This window comes from Lactuca sativa, chromosome 1 (assembly GCF_002870075.4).
Source record: "Lactuca sativa cultivar Salinas chromosome 1, Lsat_Salinas_v11, whole genome shotgun sequence".
NCBI classification, from domain to species: domain Eukaryota; kingdom Viridiplantae; phylum Streptophyta; class Magnoliopsida; order Asterales; family Asteraceae; genus Lactuca; species Lactuca sativa.
Genome location: NC_056623.2, coordinates 89,640,219 through 89,653,679, shown reverse-complemented (window position 1 = coordinate 89,653,679; position 13,461 = coordinate 89,640,219).

Here is a 13,461-nt window from a genome sequence, read left to right as displayed (position 1 = left end):
TGAACTCGGCGAGTTGTTCATACAACTCGGCGAGTAGGATGAAGGACTTGGATATCAGTTTAGAAGGAGAACTCGTCGAGTCAACGCCCAACTCGACGAGTAGAGACGGGTTGCAGGTCAATTGATTGGATAAGGACTCGGCGAGTCGGGGAGCCAACTCGGCGAGTCGGGTCAACTGAAAGTTGACTCTGGCTTTGACTTTTAACTTGATCAAGGGTAAAATGGTCAATTTACCCGAGGGTCAGTTAGCAGTGTTTGATTGAGTGTTTTGTGGGAATTATAGCAGGAGGATTTCCGGAGCAGCAGCAGTAGCAGTCAGTCAATTCCCACGCAGACCAACAACTACTTCGATGTGAGTTTCCTTCCAGTAGGAACGGGTCTAAGGCACCAAGGCCGACCCGTGTAGACGAGATGTTAGCACTAGAGTGTGGGCCGAGCCCGTATCTCTTGGTTTAGTTAAGTATGATATATGTGTCGGTATGATATAGTTGTCTATACTTGTTGTCTGTGTGATACTTGTATATTATGAGTTAGCGTTTGAGTATGGGCAAGGCCCGTATCTCTCTGAGAGTGGAGTGTGGGCTAGGCCCGTATCTCCCAGATAGTAGAGTGTGGGCGAGGCCCGTATCTCCCGGTTAGCGAAGTGTGGGCAGGGACCGTATCTTCACGAGTGTGGGCGAGGCCCGTATCTCCCGGCTAGCGAAGTGTGGGCATGGCCCGTATCTTCACGAGTGTGGGCGAGGCCCGTAACTCCTAGCTGAATGTTGTATGTTATATTCTTGCATGGTATGAGGTATTATGGGGGAACTCACTAAGCTTTGTGCTTACAGTTTACAATTTTGGTTTCAGGTACCTCTTCATTGAAGGGGAAAGAGCTGGCGCGGTAGCGGCACATCATACACATACACTGGTTTCCGCATTTACGAGATTTCTCTGGGAATTATACTCTGATATTTTGATTGGTTGTATGATTTGGCTTTTAGACATGGTTTACGTTGCGAAGTGGTTTGACCAAACAATGTTTTAATTATTAATGTTTTTCTAAAGTAATGTTTTAAAAACGAAATTTTTGGACGTGAAAATTGGGTCGTTACAAGTTGGTATCAGAGCCCTGGTTTGAGGGATTCGGACACACCTTCGGGGGGTGTCTGAACTCAAATCGAGGGGTCAAAAGATTTTGAAAAAGAAAACGTTTTCTAAAAGGTCAAGTAAAGTATTTTAAGAAGAAACGAAGTGTGTGATGTGTGCAACCGGCCGAGCTCAAGTAAGTATTCCCCAAAGTACCCATACAAGCTTATGTTGTGTTTATCAGTTTTAGTAGAAGAACATGCTATAATAGGACTAAGGATCTAGTAGTGATGCCTTATGTGTCTGCTTTATGTGCTTTAGTGTATGAAAATTGCATGCTAGAATCGAGTAGACAACAGTAGGATAGCCTGTTAGGTTATGCCTGATAGTATGAGTTTAGCTCTGTATGCTAGATCAGTTTCTCTCTATGAGAGTGGATTTGCTTGAGATTGTTCCCTTAGTTCGAATGCTGCTTTCTTTGTGCTTTGAGGGACTCTGAGTGGTGGGAGTTAGACATTAGGTGAATACGTCACGTCACATGTGATCAGGGTTGAATAATCTTAGAGTGCTGGATTTGGCCCTATTGCGCAGATCTCGTTTGAGTCTAACTGTTGTAGGGATGAGCCTGTTACCCGAAGGATTATCCGAGCCTCACCACATGTGATGGTATTCAGGTAAGGGTTAATTGGCACTACTAAGAGGCCTTCATCAGCTGAGGACCTGGTAGGGTGGAGCCTGAGATTTCCCTAGGGCAAGCCTAGGATGAGTATAGCAGTGATCAACCGTAGTGGAAGGGATATGGTGGAGTCGAGGCAGTCCTTGAAGAAGGTACGGATAGATGTGGAAGGTAGTATGGGCCCGTACTACTGAAAGAAGAGGATCCATACCCGAACCAAGGAAGGCCAAGATAAGACCAGGAAACTTATAAGTAGTTGTGATCCCTCAAGAAGTATCAGTATCACTAATGATTGTTATTATGTATTGCAAAATGGTGGTACTACGATCGAGGCCGATAGATGGCGGTTCAGGAGAGGGGTCAGCTTCGGGATCAAGTTCCGAGCCAGTAGATGAAGGACTACGCGAGTTCATCGCGTCAGAGATCACCAGGGGTATCCTTGAGTCGACCCCCATTATCTTCGGGTCGATCAAGGAAGGGATCATCGAGCTGATGGAGGATCGCCTCAGGGCGTTCAGGAGTGACATGGCATCTGGCCAGTCGGGATCTCGCACGCTGTCCTTTAAGGACTTCAGGGGCAGTGGTGCGCCGGATTTCCACGGGGTGAAAGACCCCATTGCTGCCAGGCGATGGATTGCAGACATCGAGTCTGCACAGTTGACTAGCTTCTGCCCCGAGGGGTCGAAGGTGAGGTATGCCGCAGGGTGTTTACGAGACCGAGCTCGAGACTGGTGGGAGTTAGTGGGTGACTCGTTGGGAGCCTCAGCGATCGAGGCTATGACTTGGTCGGATTTTGTGACCAGATTCAGGGCAGAGTTTGCACCGGCTGTCGAGCTTCAGCAGTTGGCCAGGGAGTTTTTGGTCATGAGGCAGACGACGGAGACTGTGGCGGATATCACCGCCAAGTTCCGGGAGAGGGCTTTGTTGGTGCCCCAGTATGCGGGTGACGAGGATATAAGGAGGACCCGTTTGATGGGTTTTGGTCATATAAGACATCCTATGTGCTCATACAAACCCTAATGCTTGGATCTAGGTTTCTCTATTGTACATGCTTTGAATCCAAGACTATAAACCCTAATTCTGGCATATGGAAATCAATACTAACATATAATTAGGTTTAAGATATTACCTTGATTGTTATGTAGCAATAACAATCCCAATTCCTCCTTGAATTGACTTTGGAAGGCTTAGAGTCACAAGTGTCACTCCTCTAATGGCTTACAAACACCAAGAGCAAATGGAGAAGGTATAAAGAGAGAGGAGAGGTGTTAGAATTCGTCCCTAGGACTTCTTGGGAAGGGTTAGACGAATTCATGAGCCTTAGGGGGTTTATATAGGTGTAAAGATTAGGGTTTTAGTCCTTATTCTTATCTAGTTGCTTCCCACCAAGCAACCATAAGATAAGTCTTAGAAACCCTTATCCTAGTCGAATTCTAAGGCATTATCACCTTAAATTCGTTCACCCTATATATAAGATAATCCTTACCTTATTTTGTAACTATCACATAATTACAATTTAGCCCCTCTAGTTTAATTAATTACACTTGATCACAAAATTAATTCTTAATTAATTATTGACCAATATTAATTAAACAAATATGATTTCTCATTTAATATATTATCCTTATAACATATTAATAAATCATAATAATCTCTCTCTCTATTTATTTCTCCAATCAAGTTGCTTTGGTGAAGGCAACCCAAAAGGACCATGCACCATCGGGTCAAGTACATACCAAAATAGTTATGGACTTAGACACTAATCCAACAGTCTCCCACTTGGATAAGTCTAACAACTATTCTGCGTATGACTTCGGATCCCGATCTGCAATCGTAGCTTTCCAAAGCCGTTGTCAACTCTGATCATATCAAATACGCGTGTCCTTAGATAAGGGATCATATATTCCTCCATTCTAGATATCATATAAGATATGACTTCAAATCATTCTCTTTGTACTATATCTCGATTTCCGATTTATGACGACTGACTAATTAAACAAATCAAATTAGCCCTAGCCCGACCGAGCATTTACGTTTGTCATCACTAAACCATCGAGGGGCCCAAAGATATCGTTTTTATCCTACTTTGAATAAAAGGAATGGATAAACTTTGATACAATGCTCGCTTGCACTCACACACCGAATCACACACAACAATATGTTTTATAACACCAAGTTACTAGTGCGTTTACATATTATCAATGTGCAACCGATTTGCAAGATACAACTCACACATCTCGGTTTCAAGAATATAAGATGTTATCGTCTCACCAATCATTCGTGATACAATTCATGGAGTGATCCAAGTGAGCGTGGGTTTAATCCAATGCTCAAATCATATTCGTAAGCACTCATGAACGTTGCAACAAACATTTGCTTATGTCTAATACTTTTCTAGACATTCCACACACCAATTCACGACAGTCTTCATTCATATCTACTTCCAACATATGAACGACTGTGGCCCGTTTGAATAATTCGATTATTCTTAATAAACTCAATTATTCTGGAAGTCAAAACATGCAAATGTGAAACACAAGAATAATACTAATCCCATATGGCCTCAAGCCATTGAGTATAAATAAAACTCCTTTTATTTATCACCATATCGATTACTCATTATTTGTCGTTTCGGGTAATCAACTTCTTACTTGAATTATTACACTTGTCCCATGCACCTAGCATGCACACAATGTTTACCTATGGTTCTTACTTTGTGAAATAGATCACATTTCTAATCATTCTCATTTCACAACTCCAAATCCATTTTTCATAAGTTTAAGAATATCAAATTCTTGCTACTTATAGAATATGCTAGATTCTAACACTCTATGCAACTATCCTTTTGTAATGTCACTGCACCAAAGTCACAAGGACTATTGCCAATGATATTACAAAGTCTTCTATCGGAGATTGTTACAAGACAATTCCTTAGATATGATGTATGTCACTCAAAGTACATTCCTTTGAACATCCTTTTGTATAAAGGTTTCTAATCTAGTCATAGATTTTTCAATATTCAATTTCCAATATGGACACGCTTCCATATTTTCCATATGACAACTCATTCTTAATAGAATCTTATCTATTCATAATAATGTCGATATGGTCCATCCAATCATGGAAAGATTTCCATATTTTCCAATACTATACTTCCAACTACTCACAAGCGACCAATCCTCGTCGAACTTTGGATTGTCCTTTGATAGTTGTTTAATTATTTTAGTCAAAACCAATTCTTGTCATTTTTCCCTCTAAATGCGCTAGACATTTGGAAAATTTTAGAATGGTCAAACATTAAAGCATTTGCAATTGATCCTATACCAGAAGCGTATGGGACACGACGCATAATGTTTTATTTGCTATGTTCTCAAAATTCGAATTGTGAAGAGGGATGCCGTAATCATAATCGAAATTTTAAGAACACACTATGTACCTTTGACTAAATTTATTAACATTTCTCAACCTAAGCCTTTAGATTTTAAATGAAGCATAATATTCTCTCCCTTAATTATAGCAAAACAACTTTACAACCCTTACGACTTTGCAAGGTATAACTCTTGTTTTCTATAATTAATATTGCCAACTTGCAATACGTTCCATAACAATCCCACTATCATGATGATTACTATAAAACATAACACTTATGCTCCCACTAGCTTTGACATGTATTTAGAAACAGCTTAACTTTCAGAAAGACAATGCTTATTGAATTTCTTAAGTTCATGTTTCTAATACTTAGTGCTTTGATAATCTTTTATCAAGGCTTCTTGAACTTATACACCTTTGCCTTCGATAGTTCATATGTGTGTCTAAATACTTAAGACTAATTGCCAAACCTCACAATTCAAATTATGGAAAGGGATACCGTAACCATAATCGAATTCGAGAATGCAATTTTACAATCACTATCTTCTTAAAATCTTTCTTAGTGAAAGCATTTCCTCACAATCATTTTCATGAAGGAGGAAATCTTATGACACTTAGATTTAATGGTGTATTTGTTCCTATCCATGTGAATTTGTCAAAACCAAAGTTTATGACAAATTCAAACTCATATGGATCGAACTTTCTTAATCTTGATTTCTTGCCTTATGGTAGCACAGCTGCCCACCATGTCTTCCAAGTAGTTAAGCAACTCACCTTTTCTTATCAATGTACTTTCCATTGATCAAGGTCCTTGCCTTTTATGCATTCAAATGAGAACTCATAGGACTCACATGCATAATTAACTCGATTGGAACGGCACAGAAACAAAATAATGTCAACACGATAGGTTGTAAACCTCAACTCGTGTGCTAGTGATGATTGATAAGGTTTATTTGATTTGTTCTTGAAACCTTTCAAGACCATTAAGACTCCCACTGACTCCTTGACATATAAGATTCTCTTGTCAAAACATGTCTTGACAAACAAATATTCAAGAGTTAGTGTAGCTTTTATCAAAACTCTTCATAAATTGCTCCTAGTTGGTCTTTGTCTTATCCAAGACATCACAACTTTCCACATTTGATGAATGTTACAAACCTTCTTAATCTTAACTTTAAGACTTGTTATTGGGACGAAATATGATTGACTTCTTGATTTAACCATTTCTTCAATCCTTGATTCCTCTTCTTAGACATACAATTGTACTAAGACTCACTTAGAGGATCAATTGAGATATGGTTCTTAATCACTAAGACCTATCATAAAGCATAAAAGCTACTCTCCCTTCTTCTTGGAATGGAGAAACTGTTATCTTTCTGCCTACTTGATTCTTCTTATTCGTTCTGCTATTGATCTAAACCCTTCAATCAATTCAGAATTACACTTAATCTTGTAAGTATAATCATATTTACTAAATATTTAGTAAATCATGACGAATATCTTTGTTACTCTTATGGTGGACTTGATCAACACGCAACTTTGTGTATTCGATCTCCAAGTCCTTCACTTGACACTTTGTCAATGAATTAGTCTAATTTCCAAATATGAAATTTCTCATTCATCGTGCAACCAAGTTGCATGATTCCAAATTTCTGTCCAATTGAAACTTGGGCGATGAGAAACTCTCCCTATTTGGTAAATTCTCGACATTTCCATAAACAACATAATTAAGAATGAACTCCATTATTGCTAATAGAAACATTCAAACATCAATTTTTCATATACGCCATTGCAAGGATAAATAAATAATATAAAAATCAAAATTTCTTTTATTGCGGAAAAATTTTGTCCTTACAATGCAATTCATTGAAAAACTATGCTAATACATCTTTCTTAGCAATCTAATTCTAACTCTAAGTAGTAGCTCAAGAATCTAATCTTCGAGAAATGCGATCGAAATTCATTCCTTCATGGTTAGATTCTACTCACTTCTTCCTTTAAGCTCCCTTTCTTTTCTTCGATTCTACAAAACATCAATTGTAATCTTATCACATTATGTATTAAGAATCTAGAATGAAGCTTAAAAGAGTTAGTCAATGGATTTTACCTATATTAGAGCCATACGTTTCGACTCTTCCATCTCTTAGATCTCTTAGGTAAATGGGGCAGCTTCGTCTCCAATGCCCTTTCTCTTGGCAATAAAAGCAAATCGACTCTTTTGGAACAGCACATGGAACTACTTCAGACATTGCCTTTCTCTTATGATCAAACTTTTCGATCATAGCATGTCTTTCGTTGCCATTATCTATATCTATACAGGTCTCGAAGGCAGATTCACCAATCAACTTTGCTTTTCTATTGCGCCAAACCATTGCTGATTCGGCAACAATAAGCATATAGGTGAGATCTATAAGGGTCACGTCGCGGTTCATCATATAGTACTCTCTTACGAACTCACTATATGAGTTAGGAAGTGACTGAAGAACCCAATCAACAGACATTTCCTCACAAACAATGGATCCCAACATTCTTAACCTATCAATGTGTGACTTCATCCCTAGGACGTGTGCACACACGAACTTTCCTTCTTTATGTTTACTTGCCAAAAGGGCTTGAGTGATATTGAACCTTTCAATTTTACAATCTTGTGGGTAAGGGAGAATAATTGGAGGAGGAGTAGGAAATGAAGCATGATTTCTTGTTCCTCGATCGAATCGTGGAATACCATCTTCATGTGGAATGCTTGTTCCACGGGATTTGGGAAGACCATAGTTGTCGAACTTTGACATCTACAAAACGGGAGAAAACGAATTCAAGTTAGTTGATTGATTGAGTCCTTAGTAAATCACCCAAATGAGATACTAAGGCTAGGACCCAACACAATATTCTACAACTCGGGAGAGGGATGCCGTAACCCTAATTGCAGAATATTTGAAGGTAAGTGAATGACGATTCACTAATTTCCACCATTAAAAACGAAAAAAATTTAAGTTTTAAATCTATGAAAACTCCTAGATCCTTTGAGATACATTGAACTTTCAATGGCATGTTTATATCTTGATATGCCCTTCTTGTTTGTGACTGGGATGCCGAGGATCACAAAGCGGGTGTGAATAACCATGCAAACTTACATGGTGCCCTCACATGTTACAGTTACCTATTCGATGTGCCGGTAAACCACACACGCTCCACCGAACTATGACAAACATTGAGTCACCCTTTGCTACCTTTGCTTAGAACCATTTAGTGTGCCGGTTAACCACACACGCTCCACTAACGTCTTCGCAAGGGTACAAAGTGTAATTTCATGGAATTGCATCAATTCACTTTTGCCTAAGTAACTAAGATTGGGAATTTGTGAAAACATTTAGTTACTTTTATACTTTATTATACTTATAATGGAAGGTTTCATCCTATCCTACCCGTTCGGCTAACGACCCTTCACTGGTCAAGAGTGCGGTGGGTAAGAGTGGATACCCATTCAATCGCCATTTTATAGGCAATTTCCTTAAACACCCCTTATAGACCAGCTTCGTGAATGAGGCCTACTAACAGTAAGACTGACTTTTACTCATACATATATATAATGTTAGACTTTTAATGTTATATATAGTATAGGGTGTATTTTACACTTTTAAAATATTAGGTGGTCTAATTTAACAATTATACTTTTAATTCAATTAAATTGTAAACCAAAACTTTTATGGATTTATTAAACCTCTTTTAATTATACACCTTAATTAATTAATAAAACCATAAGGGTGTGATTTGAACTTTTTCAAAAGAATACTAGGGTTTTAGAATTTAACATTCCTAATTAAACTTTTAATCAAATTTTTAAATTCCAAAACTTGAGGGCAAGTTTTGAAACCTTTTTCAAAACATTGGGGTTTCAACTATTTAAATTTCAAAACAACAAAACTATTGGGTTCAAATTTAAACTATAAAACCTAAAGGGCAAAATATGAAACTTTTCATAACAACAAGGATCAAATAACAAATAATTCAAATTAACATTTAATCACATAATTATCCATATTTGATTTATTTAATGATTTCTTGCAAAACAATTTATCAATTTACTCAAAATAATTAATCAATTATCTTATAAGGAAACAATTATCTTATTAATTGATAAATATCTTCAATTAGATCAAAAATATTGTCAAATATATCATATAATCGGATTAATATTGATCTAACATGATAAGGTAACTATCCATAAGCAAAAACAGCAAGAAATCTCGAAGTACCCTCCATCTGACGAGCCGACTCGTCGAGTCAGGCATGGACTCGTCGAGTCACCTTGGACTCGGCGAGTCCAGCCTCCAGAAACACAAAATTCGAAATTTTCAAACATATCAAGCATCAATACAATAGAAACCAATCAAGGCTCTGATACCACTGATGGGTTTTGGTCATAAGACATCCTATGTGCTCATACAAACCCTAATGCTTGGATCTAGGTTTCTCTATTGTACATGCTTTGAATCCAAGACTATAAACCCTAATTCTGGCATATGGAAATCAATACTAACATATAATTAGGTTTAAGATATTACCTTGATTGTTATGTAGCAATAACAATCCCAATTCCTCCTTGAATTGACTTTGGAAGGCTTAGAGTCACAAGTGTCACTCCTCTAATGGCTTACAAACACCAAGAGCAAATGGAGAAGGTATAAAGAGAGAGGAGAGGTGTTAGAATTCGTCCCTAGGACTTCTTGGGAAGGGTTAGACGAATTCATGAGCCTTAGGGGGTTTATATAGGTGTAAAGATTAGGGTTTTAGTCCTTATTCTTATCTAGTTGCTTCCCACCAAGCAACCATAAGATAAGTCTTAGAAACCCTTATCCTAGTCGAATTCTAAGGCATTATCACCTTAAATTCGTTCACCCTATATATAAGATAATCCTTACCTTATTTTGTAACTATCACATAATTACAATTTAGCCCCTCTAGTTTAATTAATTACACTTGATCACAAAATTAATTCTTAATTAATTATTGACCAATATTAATTAAACAAATATGATTTCTCATTTAATATATTATCCTTATAACATATTAATAAATCATAATAATCTCTCTCTCTATTTATTTCTCCAATCAAGTTGCTTTGGTGAAGGCAACCCAAAAGGACCATGCACCATCGGGTCAAGTACATACAAAAATAGTTATGGACTTAGACACTAATCCAACAGTTATCATGATATGCTACGGGCTGACATCCGGGAGCATGTTAGATTTTCAACTTGCCCTACCCTGGAGTCCATGATTGCCATGGCGAGGGAAAGGGAGATCAATTTAGAGCACATTCGGAAGAGGAAAGCAGAGGCAGGGCAGGGTAGGTGATTGGGGCTTCAGGAAAGAAGCCCAGGGGATCAGATGGGAGGCCGAAAGGCCAAGGGGGACCTGGCCGCTGCGGGAAATGCGGCAGGACGCATGAGGGAGTATGTAGGATGGGATCAGTAGGTTGCTACAAGTGCGGCAAGGCAGGGCACTTTAGCAGGGATTGTACTACTCCTGTTTCGGCTATTCAGACTTCGGAGTTGTTGTGTTTTCACTGCAACCAGAGGGGCCACAAGAAGGACAATTGCCCCCAGTTGACAACATCTGCACCAGTAAAGGCGCCAGCTCCAACGACCTTGCGGATCACTGATAGCCGGCAAGGTAAGGCAGAGGCTCCGGTGGTAAGGAGTCGGGCATTTCAGCTGACTACCGAGGAGGCACGCGCTGCACCCGACGTGGTGACGGGTATGATTCTTTCCTTCTACTTTATTTTATGATGTTATGATATTGATATGTGCTCTGTGTGTATATGTATGCATTAGGATCGTTCCATGTGAACGACATCCCAGTTCAGGTGTTGTTCGACTTGGGTGCCTCCCGATCATTTGTTTCCCTTGCGCTTAGCAAGAAGTTTCCTGAGTCTTCAGGCATATTGGATTGCCCTTTAGAGGTAGAGATTGCTGATGATCGATCGGTGCGAGCATCGATGGTGTTTCGGGATTGCATATTGTGTTTGTTTGAGGAGCACTACTTGGTAGACTTGGTTCCAATTCCGTTGCGCGGGAACAAGGTGATTATAGGCATGGATTGGTTGAGCCCTAATGGGGCGGTGATAGACTGCGCACAACAGCTAGTTCGAGTCAGGACCCCAGGTGGGGGAGAGTTGGTGATTCATGGCGAGAGGCCACATTGCGGACCCACTGTATGTTCAGCAGCGAGGGCTAGACGTTATCTTCAGCAGGGATGCACAAGATATGTCGCATATGTGATTAATACCCGGGAGGCGGGTAAGGCGACAGGGATGCGCAGGATATGTTGCATATGTGATTAATACACGGTAGGCGGGTAAGGCGATAGTAAGTGAGGTTCTAGTGGTTCGAGATTTCGCAGATGTTTTCCCAAAGGAGCTTCCTGGGATACCTCCGGAACGACAGGTGGAGTTCAGGATTGACCTTGTTCCTGGTGCGGCCCCAATAGCCAAGGCACCGTATCGGTTGGCTCCTCCTGAGATGCAGGAGTTGTCTACACAGCTGCAGGAGCTGTTAGACAAGGGATTCATTCGATCGAGTAGTTCACCCTGGGGAGCCCCGATTTTGTTCGTGAAGAAAAAGGACGGGTCGCATCGGATGTGTATAGATTACCGGGAGCTGAACAAGGTAACGGTGAAGAACCGTTACCCGCTCCCGAGGATTGATGACCTCTTTGACCAGCTTCAGGGAGCATCTTGGTTCTCCAAGATTGATTTGCGTTCGGTATATCATCAGATGAGGGTCAGGGAGGAGGATACGCAGAAGACCGTGTTTCGGACGCGCTATGGCCACTATGAGTTCGTGGTGATGCCGTTTGGGCTCACCAATGCTCCTGCCGCGTTCATGGACCTCCTGAACCGCGTATGCAGACCGATGCTGGATTGGTCTGTGATAGTTTTCATTGACAACATCTTGGTTTATTCCAAGACACAGGAGGAGCATGAGGAGCATCTGAGAGAGGTATTGGAGACCCTGAGGAGGGAGAGCTTGTATGCCAAGTTCTCCAAGTGTGAGTTTTGGTTGCGCGAGGTGCAATTTCTCGGACACCTTGTCAACCAGAACAGGATTCTAGTCGACCCGGCCAAGGTCGAGGCCGTGATGAGATGGGAGGTTCCTAAGTCTCCATCCGAGATTCGGAGCTTCCTGGGATTAGCAGGCTACTATCGGAGATTCATTCATGATTTCTCTAAGATAGTCGTACCCCTGACGCGACTGACGAAGAAAGTCGTAGTCTTTCGGTGGGGACCCGAGCAACAGGCTGCGTTTGAGACGCTGAGATAGAGATTGTGCGAGGCACCAATCTTAGCCCTGCCAGAGGGCGTAGAGGATTTTGTGGTTTACTGTGACGCGTCCATTTCAGGGTTGGGCGTGGTACTGATGCAGAGGGGGCATGTCATTGCCTACGCTTCGAGGCAGCTCAAGCCCTACGAGGCGAACTACCCGAAGCATGTTTTGGAGTTGGGGGCGGTGGATTTTGGCCTCAAGATTTGGCGGCATTACCTCTACGGGGTTCGATGTACCATCTACACGGACCACAAGAGTTTGAGGTACCTCATGGATCAGCCGAATCTGAACATGAGGCAGCGTCGGTGGTTGGACGTGGTGAAAGATTATGATTGTTGGATCCTTTACCACCCTAGGAAGTTCAATGTGGTGGCCGATGCGCTTAGCCGCAAGGCGGCGCCGATCAGGGATATTTGCAAGAGGATGACCGTAGTGACTCCGCTTTCGGAGAAAATTCGGGAGGCTCAACAGGAGGCTATCAAGGAGGAGCATCGGAAGAGCGAGCGTGTGGTGGGTCAGGTTTCCTCCTTTGATTATGATAGCCGATGACTATTGACACTACACCGTAGTGTGTGGGTGTCGTATCTCGGAGGCGTGCACCAGATCTTGATGGAAGAGGCGCATAAATCCCGATTCTCTATTCATCTAGAGGCGACGAAGATGTATAGGGATCTCCGTCTAGATTATTGGTGGCCCTGCATGAAGCGGGATGTGGTTTGGTACGTCGAGCGGTGCTTGACCTGCAGGAAGGTCAAGGCCGAACATCAGAGGCCGCATGGTAAGATGCAGCCGTTGGATATTCCACTGTGGAAATGGGAAGATATCACGATGGATTTTATCACGAAGCTTCCCAGGACTGCGCGTGGAGCAGATTCGATTTGGGTCATCGTGGATCGATTGACCAAGAGCGCCCATTTTATTCCGATCCAGGAGAGCATCTCGGCCGAAAAACTGGCCGATATCTACATCAGGGAGATAGTAGCGCGACACGGGGTGCCAGTGTCAGTGATATCAGATCGAGAT